General features: G+C 40.8%; 1 protein-coding gene across 1 annotated transcript in view; it reads left to right on the top strand.

The window, feature by feature from the left end:
- NALF1 (NALCN channel auxiliary factor 1) overlaps positions 1 to 21,145 on the top strand; it is a 638,784-nt gene that overhangs the window by 513,162 nt on the left and 104,477 nt on the right.

The following is a 21,145-nucleotide window of genomic DNA, read 5'->3' as shown; positions in this document are numbered from 1 at the left end:
AGGTCATGATCTCCCAGTTTGTGAGTTTAAGCCCTGCATTGGGCTCTGTGCTGACAGCTCAGAGCCTGGAGCCTGCTTTGGATTCTGCGTCTCCTCTCTCTCTGCCCCTCCCCTGCTCATGCTCTGTCTCTCTCTGTCTTTCAAAAATGAATAAATGTTAAAAAAAAAATTTTAACCCAATGATAGTCATCCAAGTACATATATTCTTTAATATTTATTGGAAATGCACTAACATATATACTTAAGTAAGCAAGGGTTCCTGTCTCAATGAAGGATTTTCAGCACGGCTTCGCTAATCTAGAAAATAGTTATACTGTTACTTTGACTATTAGCTTATCTCCAATCACACTCTCCTTCCAAATCTTTTATTTTGCTGAACAAGTTTTGTCAAAGATAATAAGATATTAAATGTAAGACTGAGTATTAGTCTATTTGCAAAATCAGAATTAGAGTCTTAGGCACTAATGTGTCAGCTATAATGTTAGATAAGTCCCTTATCTTATCACATAACCTTTTTCTCTCTTTCTAGAAAATATCTTTAATTTACATTTCTAAAAATAAAATAAAAATTTAGGGTTTTATTTTTGTAGATGTTTCAGTCTCCTGCCCTTCCCCCCCCCCACAACTTCTCACTTATTGTTATAGTTGCAGTGATTCCTTAATGAAAGATTTAGGTGTTATTCTTTGGCAGTGGAGGATATAAAATGAGGTCATCAGTTGCAAATCAGCAAAATGCGAATCAAGTAAGTTTTTAAAGGAAGAGAACTACAGCTTGAGTTGTAAGACTTTAAGACTTTTAAACTTCCATTTCATCTGTAATTTTTATTTGGAAAAAGAATATGCTCATTTCTACTACTTTGGGAAGAAACGCCAAAAGCAAAAATCATTTTAAGCAAAGAGAGATGCTGTAGATTTAAAAAAAAACAAATGGAACAAAAATAGAGACTCAAGCTGAATGTAGGAAAGAGCTGCAACATTTTTCATAGTTAACTTTCGATAAGTTTGGAAGACCCGGAAGAATTGAATTTCAGTATCTAAAATAGAAAACACTTTTTCAAAAGTGAATCTGAAAAACAGAGTAGCTTGGGGATTGCAGTTGCTCAATGCCAGCCTGAAGTTGCCTGCAATGTTCTATTTCACGTTATGTGACAAAGTAAGTTACCAAGAGAAGGCAGTCAAGGTAAGATTGTGGAAGGCTTTTCACGTCACACACCGGAAGCTATGCATGCAGCACAACACAGCATACGCTCCTAAGTATCAAAACTGCTCAGTGGAAACTAGTGCTTGAAGCTAATTTGTCGGTATCAGAGTCACTAACAGGGTCAGGGGCAGGACCAGAGGCACGTGAAGGAGACATGATGGTAGCAGATGCTGCAGAAAGACGGGGAGTGGGGTAAACCAGACATAGCGACAGATATAGATGATACACATATAGGTATAGGTATAGATATAGGTGATATAGATAGATTATATAAATAGATACAGATATAGATGATATAGATGTACATGTAGATATAGATATACATCGATGTAGATCGATATAGATAGATATAGAGATAGATATTTTTTCCTGAAACATTTTTTTTTTATTTTTTTTAATGTTTTATTTATTTCTGAGAGAGAGAGACAGTGTGAGCAGGGGAAGGTCAGAGAGAGAGGGAGACACAGAATCCGAAGCAGGCTCCAGGCTCTTAGCTGGCTGTCAGCACAGAGCCCAATGAGGGACTCAAACCCGCAACGTGAGATCATGACCTGAGCTGAAGTCAGACGCTCAACCAACTGAGCCACCCAGGAGCCCTGTCCTGAAACATATTTTTAAGAAATCATGAAGAACTTATTATGAAAGGACTGTACCAATGAGAGGAAGGAAAATTCCTCAATTCTTTCACATTTTCTATTTTGATACACAAAAAGGGTATTGAGAAAAGAGCCAATCTGAAGGGAAAGGTCTTGTTTTTAGTTTCAGTCAAGTTGAGGTTGAGGTAAGGGCAGGGAATTCTCATGGAAATCTCATGTTAGAGAGTGTGTGGTCCTCCGGGGCATGGCCACATCAAGAGTGTTTGTGGTGATACCGTGGCCGGGAAGTGAAGGAAGGCGGGAGACATATTTTCAGACCACACAGTTACCCTTCTCCACCACTTGGTAATTGTATTGCTTTGATTCCATTATATGAATTATATAAGCTTTCTCTCATTTATTTCTTAAATCCATGGATATTTTTGAGTGGCTACTAAGCATTTTGCATAGGGCTATGTACACCTCGATATTAACAGAAAAGGAAGAGATTCTTTCAGGGGTAGGCAGGTTACTGGAAAATCTAAGCAAAGGAAAAGACAGTAAGAACCCCCTGGGGTAAGTTCAGTGTCCAATAAAGTATATTCCTAACCTAGTCTGGGCAGGGAGGAGGTGTTCAGAAGACAATGTTATTGAAGCTGGGATAAATAGAGTAAGCCAGTTGCCGGGGGGAGAGCAGGAGATCCTGCACGAAGGGAATTGGGTGGGAAAGAAGAAACGATTTCACGTAGCACCTACTGGGAATCCAGTCTTGCTGCAGAATTAAGACGAGGGTGTAACGAGGCCAAGAGAAAGGGAATTCTGGGACGGGGTGTGAAACCAAGCTAAACGCACCAAGTCAGGACATATCATCCAGAGTCTCATTAAGGAACTCGTATGGGATCCTGGGGCAGCGAGGAGTTGGAAGGATTTGCACCCCTAGATTATTCAGACCATCCTGAGCAAAGTGGATTCCAGGAGGCCACCTAAAATGAAGGCAGCCAGAATGTTCTAGGACAGCAAGGATGAGGACCCGTGTTGGCATGATGGTAGTGGGACTGGAGACCAGGGGAGCGGCTTTGAAAGTTGTTTAGAAGACGTTCAGACTCTGGTAAATTGTGAGTACTCTCAGGGGACTCACAGGCGTTCTGCTTTTTTCTCTCCTTGCTCTAATTTTGTTCTAGAACTAATTGAGGTTGTGGTTATGATTAGTCTTTCCCATCTGGAAAGTCCAGACGAAAGTGCCAGAAAATACATTTACATTACTTTTTAAGACAATCTTGCCCCTAGTTATCTGCGTTGTATGGGGGGGGGGGAATCTTCATTCATTGCTCCTGTAAAGTCTGCTCTTGACCTCGCTCATGGCCATTTCTCTATTTCCCTTCTTGTATTGTTTTCTTTGCTACTTTCTGGAGATTTCCGAACCTTATCCTCTAAACATTGTATTATTTTGCTGTTATTGTTATTTCAGCTATTCTATTTTACATTTCTCCCGTTTCTCTTTATGGCACTTAGTCCCTTTGTCATGACTGCAGTCTTTTTTCTCTTATTTCTATGAGAATATAATTTTTGCAGTGGTGGGCATTTTCTGCTGCCCTCAGTATTATGATAATTTCCCCAAGTTTTCCCTTCTGATTTGTTTTGGTTGCAGTCTTTTTAGGTAAAGAGCTTTTCTTAAATATCTTGTGATACTTTTCTTTTTTCGTTATTTATTTATTTTTTTCATGATTAGGCATGAGACACTTAAAATGCTGACAGGATAAGCTCTTCCTGGGGGGTGGGGGGGGCGGATTTTGGAGTCAGGCCAGAGTTCTCTGAGCTAAATCTCCAGCCCAGCCGGGGTGCTTGAGGGCTGTTTCTCCATCAGGTCAGTCCTGAAGTCTGCATTTTGTTTTTTACCGATCACGATTGTGGGTGTTAGGTGTCTCTGAGTTTCACAGAAGTTTGTATTTCTGCTCTGGTTCTCCTTCATTTTATATATTAAAAAATATTTTAAGTCTGTTTATTTATTTTGTGAGAGACAGAGGCAGCAGGCATGGGGGAGAGGCCAAGAGAGAGAGAGAGAGAGAGAGACTTCCCAAGTAGGCTCCGTGCCATCAGAGCCCAGTCCAAAGAGGGGCTCGAACCCATGAAACCACTAGATCATGACCCGAGCCGAAACTAAGAGTCAGATGTTAAACCAACTGAGCCACCGAGATGCCCCTCCTTGATTTTGTCTTTAATGATTTCTAAGTACAGAGGGCACTGTTCGAAATGTTGGAAATATCTTCTCCGATTCCATCAGTTGCCTTTTAGTTTTGCTGATTGCTTCCATCCCTATTACATTAAACAATAAATTTTTTTTTTTAAAAAGATGCTTTCACAATGAAAGAAGTAATAAAAAGAAATGTTGGAATTTTGCCACCTTAAAGGAATCAGAAGTCTGCCATTTATTTATTCATCTTTTTCTTAATCCCTTTTAGGGAAACTGAGTTGCGGTGAATTTGCTCAAAGATTATCATGTTATTTAATGAACAATAAAATATAGTTCAATCTAAAGAAAACTAATGTGCTGCAGTGTTCCTTTCTAAGCCAGTAAACCCAATGAATGCCCAATAAATAGATGTTTTATTAATTAGAAAGTTTATACATTCCGAGTTACATGTTTTAAGATCTGATAGTTTTTAGATTAAAGCAGCAACATCAAGCATTTCACTTTTTTGGAGGATTCTTTGAAACTGACATACATTTTCAATTACGGTTTCAACTTGGATGGTAAACATGTTTATCTTTGAGAGCAGCATGCTGGGAGACAGGTAAGAGGAATTCTCTGTGCTGGGCTGCGTTTACGGCTTCTTTTTTCACTTAGATTGTAGGTAAAAGACCTCCAAACAAACATAATACAGACAGTACTGATAGCAGTGATGGGAACAGCTGAGGAACCAAGAGCCATCTCATTGGGTAGAAAAAAACGTGTCAGGATATTTGGCTGCCTCCCATTTGTTTCTTATCAGATTGAAACCTTTTTTTTTTTCATCCTTTGTGTTATTTTATCCATTTATGTTGTTTTATCCATTGTGTTTTGTGATCGGGTGGGGATAGATGCGTTTACATATTTCACCTAAAAAGAGAATCAGGGCTTTTTTGGTGTCATTATTTCTGTGTGATTTTCTGTGAGGAGAGCTGTGTTTGATGAAATGAAACTCACGGTGATACTTTGATATAAAGCAACATCTCTGGTGAGAAGGAAAGAAACGGTGTTTTTTGTTTTTTCTCAGTGTGATAGGAGAAATCACACTGAATTTCAATACCTGAAATTCTAAGACATTGAGAGTAAAGCAGAAACAAACACAAAACACACTAAAAAAACCATTAACACACCCAGCCCTGCGAACGCATCCCACCTTCCTGGTAGCTCCTGACTCAAAGCTTCAGGCGGATTGACCTCCGGGATGTCAGAGCTAATCTGTCAGGCTATGCTGCTTTTAAAGTCAAGAAATAAAATGGCCCTTCATGCTTCCTTAAGAGGAATCCTCTCTACTGTCAAACTCAGGGAACAAATAAAATTGTAAAAGAAAACCACTTCACCACGTGAACATGAAGCTGAACTGTGAGGCGCATATGCTAACACAATCCATTACATAAGCCGTGTGTTTTGAGAGGAATGTACTGGGGGCACTTGGGGGGCTCAGTCGGTTGAGCAGATCCTCCTGATTCCAGCTCAGGTCATGATCGCGCNCATAGATGAGTTTATAGGTGTTTGAAGTTGTTTTTTTTTTTTTCCTAGAGAATGTTGTTGGAAGGAAAACACTGGTCCAAAGGAAGCGATGTACCAAGGGCTTACAAGGATTGGTGGGATCAGCATAGCCAACCACCCGAAATAACGAGGCGAATTTGAAGACCCTGCTAGTGTTCCAAGATGCAAATATAAGACAAGGGGACCTGGCTTAACAAAAACCCTGTGTTCAGTATAAGCCAATAGGGTAGATGGTAGAACTACTAAAAATAATAANGGCTCTGTGCTGACAGCTCGGAGCCTGGAGCTGCTTCCGATCCTGTCTCCCCTTCTCTCTGCCCCTCCCCTGCTTGTTCTCTCTCTCTCTCTCCCTCTCAAAAATCAACATTAAATTAAAAAAAAAAAGAAAGAAAGAGAGAGAGAAATATACTGTACATTCAGCTGTATGACAGCCAGTGCCCTGGCGGAGGAAATGTTCAGAGAGACTCAGAGTTTGGAGTCACACCAGCAGGGGCTGAGGCTTCATACCAAGCACCAGCCCCCGTGCTAAGTCCAAGCAACACTGCTCCTAAGGGCGTATGCTCTCCAGATTGACCTTCCCTGCGGCTGCTCTTCCCACACATGGGTGCGTTGGCCTCTTAGCGGGGTGACGCCCGTTCATTCCGTGTCAGCTCACACTTTCCTGAATCACAGAAGCTCTGCCTTCTCTTGGCAACGTCCAAGTGATCTTTGCCTCAGGATCCCTCTCTCAGAGCTTTGAGAAGCGTGCAGTGGGGGCCATCAAGCTGTGTGACATTTCGAAGCAGGAGTATCTCTGGACCTAACTCAAGTGGTCAAGAACTCCAGACCACTGGAGGGAGAAAGCCACCGTCCTGGAGATGACTTTGCTCCGGTCTGGGGTTCCTCACTGTCTCTGCATACAGAGAAGGCACGTCACCACACAAAGAGCCCTCTTGCTCACGCTTGCGTTATTCATTCACTCATGAACCTTTTGATGAAACTGCGAAGTTTACGCAGCTGCGACAGTGCGTAAGTTGGTGGCTCACCATAGTGAACTCCCTGGTGAGTACCCAGGAGAGCTCAGTCACAGATACATTTCTGTCAGAGCCATGCTGTCGGACAAGATATACAAAAATGCAGGACGTACTTGGTCTGTAGCCTCAGTGCCTTAAATTGAATTAGACGTCAAATAAACTCAGCACCTCCAACAATTTAGAGAATTAAAAAAATGGACAGCTAAGGCAGAATTTAAGTCTGAAGAGGCAGGTGGCGCAGGAGGAGGGAGGAAGGAATGAATGGGGATTGGTTTGAGAAAAATAGTTGGCGGGTCATCCCTGCTCTGGCACACCACTTTTTGGCTCATGTAAGTAATTTTGCAATAAATCTGTTAGGTAATAAATCGTTTTCAGATTTAGGATTGATTTTGTTTTAGGAGAGGTTTCCAAAAGTAGAGCTAGTAGATCAAAGGTATGATGAGCATTTAAAATCTGCTAATGCATATTGCAAATTGCTTTCCTAAAGAGTAGTCCTGGTGACCCTCACTCACCATGTCTGAGAGCATTGGCTTCACCAATACTGCGGTAGGATTTGTTTATTTTTGTAACTTTCCATTGGGGAAAAGAGAACGCTTCGATTCGATTTAAAAGCAGTGAAGGTTGAATATTTGCTCAATCATCAAATGACTGGGTGCCTATATTCCCTTTGCTTCAAATAATCGTTTCCTGTCCCGTACTCATTAATTTTCGAAAACGTAAGAGTGTCTCCTTGTTTATAATTCTTGGGAAATTAGTGGTAATGTTTCATATTGCTACACATATTTCTCAGCTCCTTTTTAAAATCTTGGTTATGATATTATGGACCCTAAAGGAAGACAGCAATGGAGAGAATAGATACAAGGGAGAAGAAAAATCAAGCAAACAGGAGGCAGAAATCTAGTGGTGTTCCCAGCGCTTTCCCTGTCGAGACATAATGTAGAAAAACAATGGCATTAGCATCACAATTACTGTATTTATTACCCCCCACATTACTGTTATACCAAGAATGCAAGATGACATATTTCATAATACCAACTGTGTCTTAGAAGACAATCACAATATCATTAATGATAGTCATAAATTTCATCATAGGTTACAGTGTAATATATCACTTCTAAGTAATTAACTGCCCACGATCATTAATCACAGCCAGTTTATGTGTCCACTGAAAATATTAGTATGAAGTGAATGAAGATTTCTTCTTGGCCGTGAGACATAAAACCATTCTATTCGTGTGAGAGGATACCTAATCCTCTCAGGGGTTCAAGGGTGAATGGGCTATCTCTTGCGCTGCTGAGATTGAGGAAGAACAATGGGGGTCGGATACTGAAGCTTGCTTAATTTTCTGTGATCAGATTGAATGTCTGGCGTTGGAGCTCCAATAGCTTTTTCTTTAAATAAAAAGAAAATCACGTAGGGTCGCCTGGGTGGCTCAGTCGGTTAAGCATCTGACTCTTGATTTCTACTCAGGTCATGACCGAAGGGTCGTGGGATGGAGCCCCTCATTGGGCTCTGTGCTGACAGCACGGAGCCTGCTTGAACCCCTCTCTCTGCCCCTCCCTCACTTGTGCTCTCTCTCTCTCTCTTTCAAAGGTAGATGAATAAACATTTTTTGAAAAAGAGAGAGAGAATCATATAAACATAATCCAAAGGAATCAGACTAATCAGGAAAAATGATCCTCCCTTCAAGTGAATATATTCTACTGAGTTCAGGTCTGCTAGCCTGAGGTTAATACCCAAACTGAATCAACTACACCACAACTTTTCACTTCCTCTCTCTATCCTTCCATGTCTGGCCCCAGAAATATGCATTTTCCTAATATAGGCAATAATTTGTTGTTGTCATGGCAAACAACAGAAAACAGAACATTCTTTCTGATTAGTGGGGGAAATGGACATAAAGCAAGACAGAAGTTCTAAGCTATGGCTTCTCCAACATGGCTACAGATTGCTATCATCTGGGCACTTTGACATCCCCAGAGGGTCTGATTGAATGGTGTGCAGCCTGGGAACTTGCATTTCTAAGCTCCTCAGGGAGATTGTAATGGCAGTAAAGGCTGAGAACAACTCAGTACAGGTATGCACACTGACAATTAAAGTGACTAAGAGCCCAGATGTGGCAAGGCTTTGGTGAGGGGGGTGGGCATATATGCTTTAGAAGGAAATAGACATATATATGAACAAAATCATATGTTATTAAGAAAAAAATGTCAAGTCAGGGCTCTTGTGTGAGGTTGAACATTGCAAAGATATGGTATTCTCTAAATGGAAGTTGCTCCGACTTCTCATGGTAAAAATATCCGGTAAGATGGTTCCAGTCAGTCCTTGATTGAAAATAAGATGTCATGTGTTTTCTTGTAGTGGTGGTGGTGGTTACTCTTGCTGACAGATCATGATCAGAGCTTTCTCCTTCAGCCCTCAAGCTTTTTAATGATAATCCACTCAATATTGAGTGTCTACAAATCTTTGAAATACTTGATTTCAGGGGCGCCTGGGTGGCTCAGTCGGTTGAGCATACAACTTTGGCTCAGGTCATGATCTCACAGTTAGTGGGTTCGAGCCCCACGTCAGGCTCTGTGCTAACAGCCAGCTCAGAGACTGGAGGCTGTTTCATATTCTGTATCTCCTTCTCTCTCTGACCCTCCCTTGTTCACGCTGTCTCTCTCTCTGTCTCTCAGAAATAGCTAAAGCATATAAAAAAATTGAAATACTTGATTTCATCCTTGATACTAAGTCAACATTGATACGAGAGTTTAACAAAACCATTGCCATTATTCACACATGGTAGTGAGCTTGGAGTTTGATTCCACTGTTGCTATAGGATTTCACTGTTGCTACAGCAATCTCTTGCTATGTGACACCACTGTTGCTATATGGTGTGTCTACCCCAGGTGGATCGTGGAGAACATCTTTGTGACTCATTTCTACAACCATGTGCCAATATCGATCTTACATCAACGGGAGAGGTCACACCATGGATGCTTTTGTCTGTTTTTATTTTTAGCCTGTCTAGTGGTTTCTCTTTATTTTAAAGGAAGTTAATGAGAAAAAAAATCTTTTTGGATATAATGAGTAATTACTTTGGGTTAAATATTTTCATTCATAATTTTCAATTTTTAAATAGTATTTAATTTTTAAATATTTAATATGTAATGATCATTAATTTTTAATTTATAATTTTAGAAAATCTTAAACATACACAAAGAATAAGAATAATGAATACCCAGANGCTCCAGGCTCTGAGCTAGCTGTCAGCACAGAGCCCGACGCAGGGCTCGAACCCACGAACCTCTAGATCATGACCTGAGCCAAAGTCGGACGCTTAACTGACTGAGCCACCCAGGCACCCCCCACACTCTTATTTCACCTAAAACTCTACCCATCTATATCCATACCCCTGCTTAATTTATTACTGTCTTTACTCTCTTTTTTTAGGTAAAAATTACAAACATCAAAATGTATGCATCATGCAATTCTGACAAATGGACATACCTGTGTAATCTGCACATTTTCACAGCGAAGGAACATTTCCTTTCACAGGAAGGAACATTTTCTCTTCCAGAATGTTTTTCTCTTATTACTCTCCAGTCAGTTTTTATATTTTTCACATTTTATCATTTTTGGCTTTTTTGAGATTTTCAGATGTAAGGAAATATGCAGTATATATTTATTTTGTGTCTGGCTTCTTGTGCTCAATGTAAGTCTCTAAGATTCATCAATATTGCTCCTTGAATCAGTATTTTAATCTTTTCTATCGCTGTCTAGGTAGAACATATGGGTTGGTCATCAACTCAGTGATGCCATCAAGGATTCAGGTGCCTTTCTACCAACTTCGCTGTATCAGAATTGCAATTTTTCATGGGTACAAGTTTTGTTCTTTCATGACAACATCAGAAGCTTGAGAAAGGGATAAGTTTAAAAGACTTTGAACTTTTTTTTAAGTAGGCTCCACACCCAGCATGGAGCCCAGTGTGGGGCTCAAACTCATGACCCCAAGATCGAGACCTGAGCTGAGATAGAGTCAGACGTTGAACTGACTGAGCCACCCAGGCATTCCAAGACTTAGAATTTTTTTTTAATGTCTATTTATTTTTGAGAAAGAGAGAGAGTGTGTGAGCAGGGGAGGGACAGAGAGAGGGAGACACAGAATCTGAAGCAGGCTCCAGGCTCTGAGCTGTCAGCACAGAGCCTGACATGGGGCTCGAACCCAAAAACTATGAGATCATGATCTGAGCTGACGTCGGATGCCTAAACGACTGAGCCACCCAATCTGTAGTAAATAAAATTAACATTTGGGTAAATAAATGAAGGATATGGCTATAATGACGCTATTTGCTTTAAAAATCTCACTAACATATAGGCAACCAGCTTTTGAATTTCATTTTTATGCCCAAACAATTGATGCTCTAAAATCCTGCCTGGATGAGGAACAGGTAAATATGAGATTTTATGACTTGTTATGTTGCTTTTCTTAATATAATTAACCTAAACACACTAAGGAGAAAAGCATGCTTTCTGTTTTGTTTGGTTTTTATTTTTTCATTTTTTTTGGTCCCTAAGCAAATTGCTAGACACATTGTAGAGACACGATACGTGTTTCTAACTGGGTTATTCAACATAGTCTGGTTTGCTGACTGATGACCAGCCAGTTGGTGCATCTAAGGCTCTGACCTGGAGGGGTGCACAGAGGGTTGAATTGGAGGGTTGATTTTTTTTTCAACCGACTATTAGTATGAACACTACGGGGTGCATCCCTTTTAATAGCTAATTATCACCATGCCTGCTAAAAGATTTCATCTGATTGTTTTGCACTCACGAAAGGACCTCTAGTAGGACCTTGGAAAACTTCCGCATTTCTCTTCCGGGAGGTAGGCTGTGCTCATAGTTAGTGAACGGTGCTCCGTGTGTTCATGGAATCATAATGACAGTGATAAACACAGGATGCATAGGGCTATGAAACTGACAAAGCCCCGATCTCTCTCTCTGGCATTTGGCATTCCTATCACTGCTGCCTCTGAGGCCGGGTTCCCCTGACTTACTAGCATGGTGTGAATCTCTTCTCTCACTTCACTCTGTCTTCTTTAATTGGATTTTCCTCCTGCTCCTAAGTGTAATTATTATTCCAGGTTCTTAAGGAGCAGCAGACCAAGAATGAGAAAATACGAATTCTCATCTAGGATCCACATTTTAAACACTGATAGTGGATGCCATTGAATCCCTCTCAACCTGCAGTTTCTTCAGCTATAAAATGGGCACTTTCATTTTTTTTTCATTAAGTCTGTGGTTTGTTGTCATCAGCAATTGAGACAACATGGGTCCAACACTCTGAAGACTCATAGTTCCTTAAAGTGCAGTGCACATTTATGGCACTGCAATTACTATGCTCTCTGCAGGGCCTCGGCAAATTCATCTCTGTCACAGCTCCGTCCATATTTATGGCTCCCAAATGCAAAAATGTATCTTTCGATTTTTGGCCTAAATTTCAATTTATTTCCAAAATTCATACCTTAATGTCCACTAATACCTCAAGTTCAATGTCAAGGAACCAGCTGTAATAGTTGAAGCATATGAAGAGGGCCAGCTGTGTGTATAGTATGTCTAGCCTGAGAAGGATGATTCTCCCCTATGTATATATCCGCATTATTAAGATGTCAGTGTAACCAAATTTGATTTTTAAAATTGCAATTACTATTGCTACCTCTCTTGAATCTCATAGGGTACAATGCTATGGTAAAAAAAAAGATATGGCCCTAAGAAATTATGGATATATTTCAAAATTATTTGTAAATCTTAAATGGGAAATTGAACCCATAGGGACAGGCTGAGTTTTTATTTATTTTTCAAAAGGATCCCGACAGTGAAAAATAGAATAAGCAAGTAAATTGAGAGATAGTTACTTAAAACACAATACTATTTAGGCTATTTCACTATCTGAAGATCTCCTAGACAAAAATCTCAGCCTTTTACAAGATAGTATCTGTGGTAATTTTGAGTTAATTTTGAGTTGCCTTTTTTGAAATTCAGTTGTTCACAAGAAAAACTGTTTATTGAAGAGAACAGCTAATCCTTCTTGACTCCGGAACATCAAGAAAGGATTAGCGTGGTAATGTGTTATGTAATTGTGCTGCAGAAAGGCCACATCAGAAAGGGAAACTACATCACTTTGGAGTTTGTAATAACTGAGGTCAGGTAATGATATTGAGCCCAGCAGTATCATGGCTTTTAGGAACTTTAGAAATAAGATTTAAACAGTTTAGACTTGGTTGATTCCATATGCTACTAACAAGCATCTCAAGTAGGAAGAAAAGAGGAAATCAAGATAATTCCACTTATGGTATAAATACCCTAATGTCTTTATTTATCACTTACCCATTTTTCTTTGAAATATACCGACAGAAAAGTGCATACAACACCCATGTGCAGTTCACGAAGTTTTCTCTCTTGGTATTGCTCATTTGAACTTGTCAGACTATTCTTGTTTGAATTCTATGATAACCATTCAATGTCCGGAATACAAAGAATTCCCACAACTCAACAACAAAAAAAACAACAAAAATGGGCAAAGGACTTAAATAGACATCCTCCAAAGAAAATTTACAAATGGTTTACAAACGTATGAAAAATTATTCACACCATCGGCCATTAGGGGAATGTGAGTAAAAGCCATCATCTAGTTCGATTTCATACCTGCTATGATGCCTATAATAAAACAAAGAACAAAAACAAACAAACAAACAACAAAGGAGATTGTGAGTGTTGTCAAGAATGTAGAGCATGTCATGGAAGTTTAAAAGAAGACCATTTTTTAAAATTTTTTTATGTTTGTTATTGACTTTTGAGATAGAGAGACAGAGAGAAACAGAGCATGAACGGGGGAGGGGCCGAGAGAGAAAGAGACACAGAATCTGAAGCAGCTCCAGGCTCCGAGCTGTCCGCACAGAGCCCGATGTAGGACTCGAACCCACGAACTGTGAGATCATGAGCTGAGCCCAAGTCAGGTGCTTAACAGGCTGAGCCACCCAGGTGCCCCAAAAGAAGATCATGTGAGGCTCTAGATCAGAAGTAGGCAAACTACAGCCCGTGGCCCAGACCTGGCACACAGCACTCCCTTTGTCAATTACTGCTCAGTCCTGCTCACTCCGCCGTGGCTTGTCATTCAGCAGTGTTTCCAGGCAAAAATGGGTAAGAAAGGAATTATTTTAAGTGAAGGGCCCACCACCGTGCCACTCATGCGTCTAAGATTTGGAGCCCTCAAATCTTCACATTCGTGGTGACTCTGATCATGTCAATGAAACGGATTTTCCCCTTAACTGTTCCGATCGTTCCTGGCCATAGTGCTGATTTCTTAGGAGCTGGTCTGCCACAGCTGGTAGAGTGAAAGTCTCAGGGTTTTGCCTGTTATTGTTCTATCTATCTATCTGTTTATTGTAACTGAGCGGAATAGGTGAGAATAACTAATGTTCAGTATAACTTCTTTTTTTTTTTTTAAATATTTTATTTATTTCTAGCAGAGAGAGACAGCGTGAGCAGGGGAGGGTCAGAGAGAGAGGGAGTCACAGACTGAAACAGGCTCCAGGCTCTGAGCTGGCTGTCAGCACAGAGCCCGACGCGGGGCTCGAACCCACGAACCGCGAGATCATGACCTAAGCGAAAGTCGGACGCTTAACCGACTAAGCCACCCAGGCGCCCCTAATGTTCAGTATAACTTCTAAGAATCATGCTCAGAAGACGTTCGAAATGAACTAAAGAACAATAAGGCCATCACATAACTTATAGGAAGTAATTTCATTCTAAGAAGTCATTATATAGGACAAGTATATAATGATAAGCTTATAAAAATGTAACTCTATATAATGCTCTCACTTCTGCTGTGGACAATGACAGCAAGTAGATAAGTGACCTTCCACATTCACACAGTCAGTAATCATTTTTTAGAGGTAAATACAGAGCACAAGAGTGTTTTTCTGCCTTTATAGCACTTTGGGAAGGGGGACAATATTTAGAGGGTGCTACCTCATGTTACTGGTTGTGTCATATTTCAATAATTTTTCTTAGAGTTTATTTTGAGAGAGAGGGAGAGAACATGGGTGAGGGAGGGACGTAGAGAGGCAGACAGAGGATCCCGAGCAGTTCTGCACTGTCAGCATAGAGCCCGACGCTGGGGCTCGATCTCATGAACGATGAGATCATGACCTGAGCCAAAAATCAAGAGTCGAACTCTCAACTGACTGAGCCACCCAGGTGCCCTTATTTCAGTAATTTTTTGATTTGATTTACATCTCCTACAGTATTAGAAGCATCACCTTATATATTTTTTTACCTTTTTGCATTTTAATATTTCATGTCACAGCATTCAGTGGTCCTCGGTTTTGAATTAGTGAGTAAGCAAATGACCAAATGGGTCGAAGAACGTGGGAGGGGCCAGAACCCCAAGGTGGTGGCCAGTCCAAGAGCCACCGAAGTGAGTTCAGGAATCAGGATAGAGAACTGAACTTGGCCACCTTGGTTAACTATTACAGATACTCTGTAAACAAGGAAAAAAGGTTTATATCGCAAACTGTGTTAAAAAAACAAGAAGAATTCAGGGAAATCCCAAACCCTGAATGCTGTCATTCCATTTTGTGATATTTTAGCCATACAGATTTAAGAATATGTGAGAAATATTTCTTGCATAATGTGAATTAAGTTATTTAACATGTGCCTGAATTGTCACTGCTCTGGATAGTTCTACTTCTAGCTTTGGGGGATTTGTTGAAATAAATAAACACTTGAACAGTTAATCTGTTCCTCTTGTTAGGACCGTATTTTAGCTAGTATATTTTAAAACTGCTACTGGAAGGAAAGGCATCATGAATGCTAGACTAATAAGCTATTTATTCAGCCAAATACATTGTTTTTCATTGTCATTTAGATGAAATACTTTCATATTTTATTCCGTGATTTGTCAATAAAGAAGTGGCAACTGTTAAAATATTTAAATGGTGTGAAATTAGCTTACTGTTAAAATTTAAGATGAAAATAACATTTTTCTATCTCTTATCGTAACCGAGTTATGGATACTCTGAAGATGGTAAAAAAGTGAAGGAAATATACATGTATGTTCATTTCCTGTCACTTAGAAATAATGCAAATATTAATCGGAATCATTCTAATTGTCCAAATGAACTTAATTAAAGCAACAGTGTGAATAACTCACTTTGTTTCATGAAACTACAAGCATATCTGATTAAATTTGGGCCCAAGGCTGTAAATGCCGGGAATGTATTCATATCATGTTGTTACCCCCGATTGGAATTTTCTAGATCAATTTTAATGCTGGCTCTCTAACTAGGTGGAGACACAGGCCGGGCTACAGCGTGAATAATGATCAGAGCAGGAACTTTGGGTAATTGGTATTTCTAATTATTTAGAGTGATTGCTTTTAATCGTGTAACCCTCGGGTCCCCAAACCTTGCCAGGCAGTGGGTAAGAGTGGTCACAGCTGGTATCTATGTCCAAATTTTGGGAGCTCACAGCCCCGTACTGTCCAAGCAGGACCTGTGTTCCTGCAGACCTTTTGTGGGGAGTCCCGAGGGGGGTGGTAACTTGTGTGAATTAAGAAACAACACCTTTTCCCTGCTATTGGCGATTCTTCCCCAACATCGATGCTGCCCACGCGAGGGTCCAAAGGGTCCTGCCTGGCACTTTCAGAGTGGGAAAAAAAAAAAGTGCAAGAGTGTAGAGAAAAATCTATTTGAAAAAACTCGTAAGTCTCCTTTTCCTCACAAGGGCCTTGACGGGAATGCATTGATGTTACAGCGTAAATTCTGGAATGAGAATGGTCCTTTCCCTCCAATAATGGAAGCATTTTAAAATTAGGCTGCGAGTAGGGGCGCCTGGGTGGCTCAGTCGGCTAAGCGTCCAACTCTTGATTTCAGCTCCGGTCATGTTCTCAGTTCATGAGGTCAAGCCCTGCACTGGGCTCTGTGCTGACAGTGCGGAGCCTGCTTGGGATTCTTTCTCTCTCTTTCTCTCTCTGCCCCTGCTCTGCTCATGCTGTCTCTGTGTCTCTCAAAATAAATAAATTAATCTTTAAAAAAAGAAAGTTTTTAAAAATTCGGCTGAGAGCATTTTGCCTGACTCCTACCTGTCATTGGAGACTCCTGGTCTCTGCCCCCCACCCCACCCCTGCAACGCAGAGGCACACGCACTCACACGTGCCTTGTTCTGTCTCCACTCCTGTGGTGTACACGTGACTAACATTCCCCTCAAATCTTTCCAGTCCCAATAAATGTGGGTTTCGTGCGAGGCTGACGCTTAGGTTACTTTGCCTGACCTGTACGCCTAAATCACAGAGACAGGCTAATAATATACTCATTGCTATTTAATTCGTCTCATATTAATAGAAAGCACAGTTAGTATCTGCTTTGAGAAAAAAAATATTTTACAGGGTTTTGGTAAATATGTTGCTTTTATTATTTTTTTAATGTTTTTTTATTTATTTCTAGGAGACAGAGAGACAGCGTGAGCAGGGGAGGGTCAGAGAGAGAGGGAGTCACAGACTCTGAAACAGGCTCCAGGCTCTGAGCTGGCAGTCAGCACAGAGCCCGACGCGGGGCTCGAACCCACGAACCGCGAGATCATGACCCAAGTGAAAGTCGGACGCTCAACCGACTAAGCCACCCAGGCGCCCCAATATGTTGCTTTTAAATGCCGATTCCTACGTTTCCTTTTTTTTTTTTTTTATTCTGTAGTCTTTTCCTAGATGCCATTCCCTAAGAACAGAAACAAGGGCTTTTTTGAGAAATGGCTGATTCGGGGGAGGACAAGGAAAATACCCGGGGAGCCTGAAGCTTGGAGCGGAAGATCACTTCTGCAGTAGTGTTTCCAGACATCGCTCTCAGCTTGTGGAAATACCAAGCAAACCCAGTGTGAGAGATAGTCTATAGAAAACTGACCAGTAGTTCTCCAGCATGTCGAGATCATGAAAGATGAGGCAAGAATGAACTCTTCCAGATAGAAAGAGTGTGAACAGCTAATAACAAAAGGCACTGTGAGATGCTGGCTTGGGTCCTAGGACAGAAAAAAAGATGATGGGGGGCGGGGGGGGTGCGGAAGCCTGATAGGTGTGAACAAATGATTATATTTATTTAAGAGCATTATTCCAAAGTTATTACTCCAACGTTAATTACTGGCTTTGAGAATTTTGCTCAAGTCACGTACGTTATTACCATTAGGGAAAGCTGGGAGAATAGCATATGAGAAATCTCTGTCTTGTTTCTATAATTTTTCTATAAGCATAAGTTTCTTTCAGTGAAAAAAATAAATATATGTCTATATGTGTACGTGTATCTGTATGTGTATGTGCGTGTGTGTGTTCGTAAATGTATGTTTCTTAACTCACAACCACAGCCTGATTTGTTACATTTACCTAAGGTTCGGTGCATAAATATAGAAGAGATTTTGACTTGTTTGGGGGGTGTTTGGGTGGATAACAGATGGCTTTTACTGTAATAAGGGCTCCCTTTAATGGTTCAATAATTCCTCAGCGAATTGGATAACATTGTCTGACCTGTGTGGATCCATGGAGATATTTATAAATGTGTCCTGCTTCTCATTTTTCTGCTAATGTATGCACCGTTCACATCCATGTGGCTATAATCTGTTCAGCAATAATTCATTAAGCCTGTTCCATGTTGCCATCTGTCAAGTAGCTTCAAAAGTCATTACTAAAATATAAAAATAAGTCTGATTATTAAAGGAGGAAGTTATGCGGTAAACGAGTTTAACTCAAGTTTGGATTTTCTTTCCCAGGCTGGACTGTTCTCAGATTTTTCTCGGTTGTGCTGACGATTATGTCTTTCTGCAGAAGTTCTGAGATACTCTTGATTTTTTTCCCCCTTTCTTCTCATGACTCACATTTTCCAAAATCTCGCCTTTTGGGGTATTTCTGGCCACGTTCCTGGGTAAAATTGTAAAGGTAAAGTTGCCCCCTCTTTTTAATATGCTGAGGTCAGCTGCCATCCTCTGAAAGTTTTAGACACAGAAGTAATTTTAGTGATATGCGTCATTTTAGAGATTGAGCAGCGAGACTCAGGTGGATGAATTGAACAAGATCTCAATGATTTTGCTAGTACATTGGGAAAAATCCTTTTTAACAACTAAAGACCCTTCGTCTTTGGCTCTCCTCCGCCTCCTAATCACCCTGGAGAAGCACATTATGCTTTTGCGGATCTTCAGCCTCACTGCTGACTCTTCACCAGCTACCCTTCTAGAAGGTCGCCAGCCTCACAAAACATAAGCCAGGAACAAATTTAACTCCAACTGTTTTCTAATGGCACCAGGTCAGGGTATCTTGTAGTTATTTTTCTGACACACTGAAAGAAAATGAAAAAATAAATACTGTAATGGATTACAATGGAAAACGCAGCGGAATGCAGTACTGGGACTCGCTTGGCAGTGGTTCCTGGCAGAGAAAATACAGTTTGGGAGACTGTTATTAATTTGAGGATATTGTGCAATGTTTTTTGTTTTTTGTTTTTTTTCATTAATTCATGTCTTATTAAATTAGATACGAAAATGTACATAAAAATGGAAAGAGAGCCAAGTTGGCAATGTTTTTAAAAAAATGTTTTGAATGTTCCCGGTATTTTGCTCAACAAAATTTTCAGAATATATGTTGGCAAGCGTTTCTCTTCAGTTCTTTCAGCTCTTGCATTTTAAAGGAATTCAAAGTTTCTTTCTGAAGTTACACTGACAGTTCAAAATACCGACTTGTTGGCGAAGGAACGGAAATAACCAGTAGCTTCTGTCAGAACTTGTGAGAAGCTTTTAAAACAGTGCTCCTTTAAATAATCAGATTTTGATAGATGAGGGTGAATTTCATGCCCATAGGGTTTGGTTCTAAATTAAAATAATAAAGTTTGATTTTAAAACCGCCAATCGTATAGTACAGAATCAAAGTGACTCAATACATTCTTCCGTTTCGAGGCCAAGCGTCCATCCCTCCCCCTCCCTGACTCTTCCCTGACCCCTCCATCCCCCTCCTCCCCACCTTCTGTTTTAATGATCAGGGAGAGGCTTTGAGCACCAGAGCACCGGAGCCAGGACAGCGCGAAGTAACTCTGGCGTCTCTTCCTCAGGGCGAAGGAGGTGGTGCCTTGTACCCTGAGTGAGGACCCCTCCAAAGGTGCCTGAGACCCTCACCTGCACGAAATGGGAGAACCTGAAATGTGCCCCAAAGAGATGCAGGGCAGGGAAGGCAAGAGTGAAGGCCTAACACCCCGAAGCGGAGGAAAGGCCCGATCCCAGTGCTCTTCTTTCCCCAGTGTAAAGAAGCCCTCACGACCTTGGCCGTGAAGATAGACACGGAGATAGAGGTTTGAATTCTCAGCTCTACCACTGCCCCGCTTTCTGACCTCACACACATTTCATCAACTCTTCTTGTCCCCGTTTCCCCATCTTGAGGGAGGGGACGCCAGCAGCACCTCCCGGATCCCGTTGGTAGGAATTCTAGACCCAGAAAAGTGCTCAGGAGAGTAACCGGCATGTGTTATGCGCTGAATAAATATCTGTGACATGAATGAATTTTTCAACAAATTTTAGCTATTATTTTGTTTGTTGTTGCCATTGTCTGTCTTTATTAAGCAGCCTCTCCAAAGCTGCTCAGCCAGTATGTGAGACACAGGTCTGAGTCTGAATTTGGGAGCTGATGTCTCATAATCATGTGACTGTGGACAAGTTACGCAGTATGACATTCCGTTTTGGCTGTAGTGAATGGAAAGAAAACAAAAACAAAAAACATCACGCTCAGTGAGTTTAAGGATTAAATAAAATAATGAAAGTCAAAAGGAAGAAACGGGGCCTGGGGTCCGGCTAGCTCTAGTCTCTGTGGGCTCTGCAGGATAACTTTCCTCCTTTGCTTCTCCTTTCCTGATGTTCCATGACTGGCCGGTCCCCAACTGGCTGAGACTGGCTGTTAAAGTCTCTTGGCAAAAATATCCACCAAGCTTACCTCACAGTAAAAGAAGACAGAGCAAGTTCTATCTGTCCTGTGTAGCCAACGTGGCGTAAGATGAACTTAAACCCTCTCGTTTTCTTTTTTTAAGTGGGTGCCAAGGGGCTCCTGGGTGGCTCATTCGGTTAAGCATCTGACTTTGGCCCAGGTCATGATCTCACAGTTTGTGGGTTCGAGACCCACGTTGGGCTCTGTGCTGACAGCTCAGAGCCTGGAGCTGCTTCAGGTTCTGTGTCTCCCTCTCTCTCTGCCCCTCCCCAGCTCATACTCGCTTTCCTTTGTCAAAAAGAAATAAAAACTTTAAAAAAATGAAAAAGGATTAATATTTAAAAAATAAAATAAAAATAAAATAAAATAGGTGCCAAATCTGGATCTGTGCCATAAAATATTTGTGCTTATTTTTATACAAAATAATAAGGTCTCTTCCTCCAAGTCTTTAAACAAAATCGCCCTTCGAGCAAAATGCTTGATATTTTCTGGTTTTGTTTGGACTTGCTTCCCCTGAAGCCTGGTTTCTCCAAACAGCCTTGGGTGTTCTTACAAGTGCATATTCCCAGCATCCACTCCAAAAATTCTGTGCAGCAGGGCCAGGATTTGATTTTTTTTTTTTTTTTACAAGAGTCTAAG

This window comes from Crocuta crocuta, unplaced genomic scaffold (assembly GCF_008692635.1).
Source record: "Crocuta crocuta isolate KB4526 unplaced genomic scaffold, BGI_CrCroc_1.0 scaffold31, whole genome shotgun sequence".
NCBI lineage: Eukaryota > Metazoa > Chordata > Mammalia > Carnivora > Hyaenidae > Crocuta > Crocuta crocuta.
The sequence above is the reverse complement of the archived record's forward strand: the minus strand, read 5'-3'. Positions and strand labels throughout refer to the sequence as shown.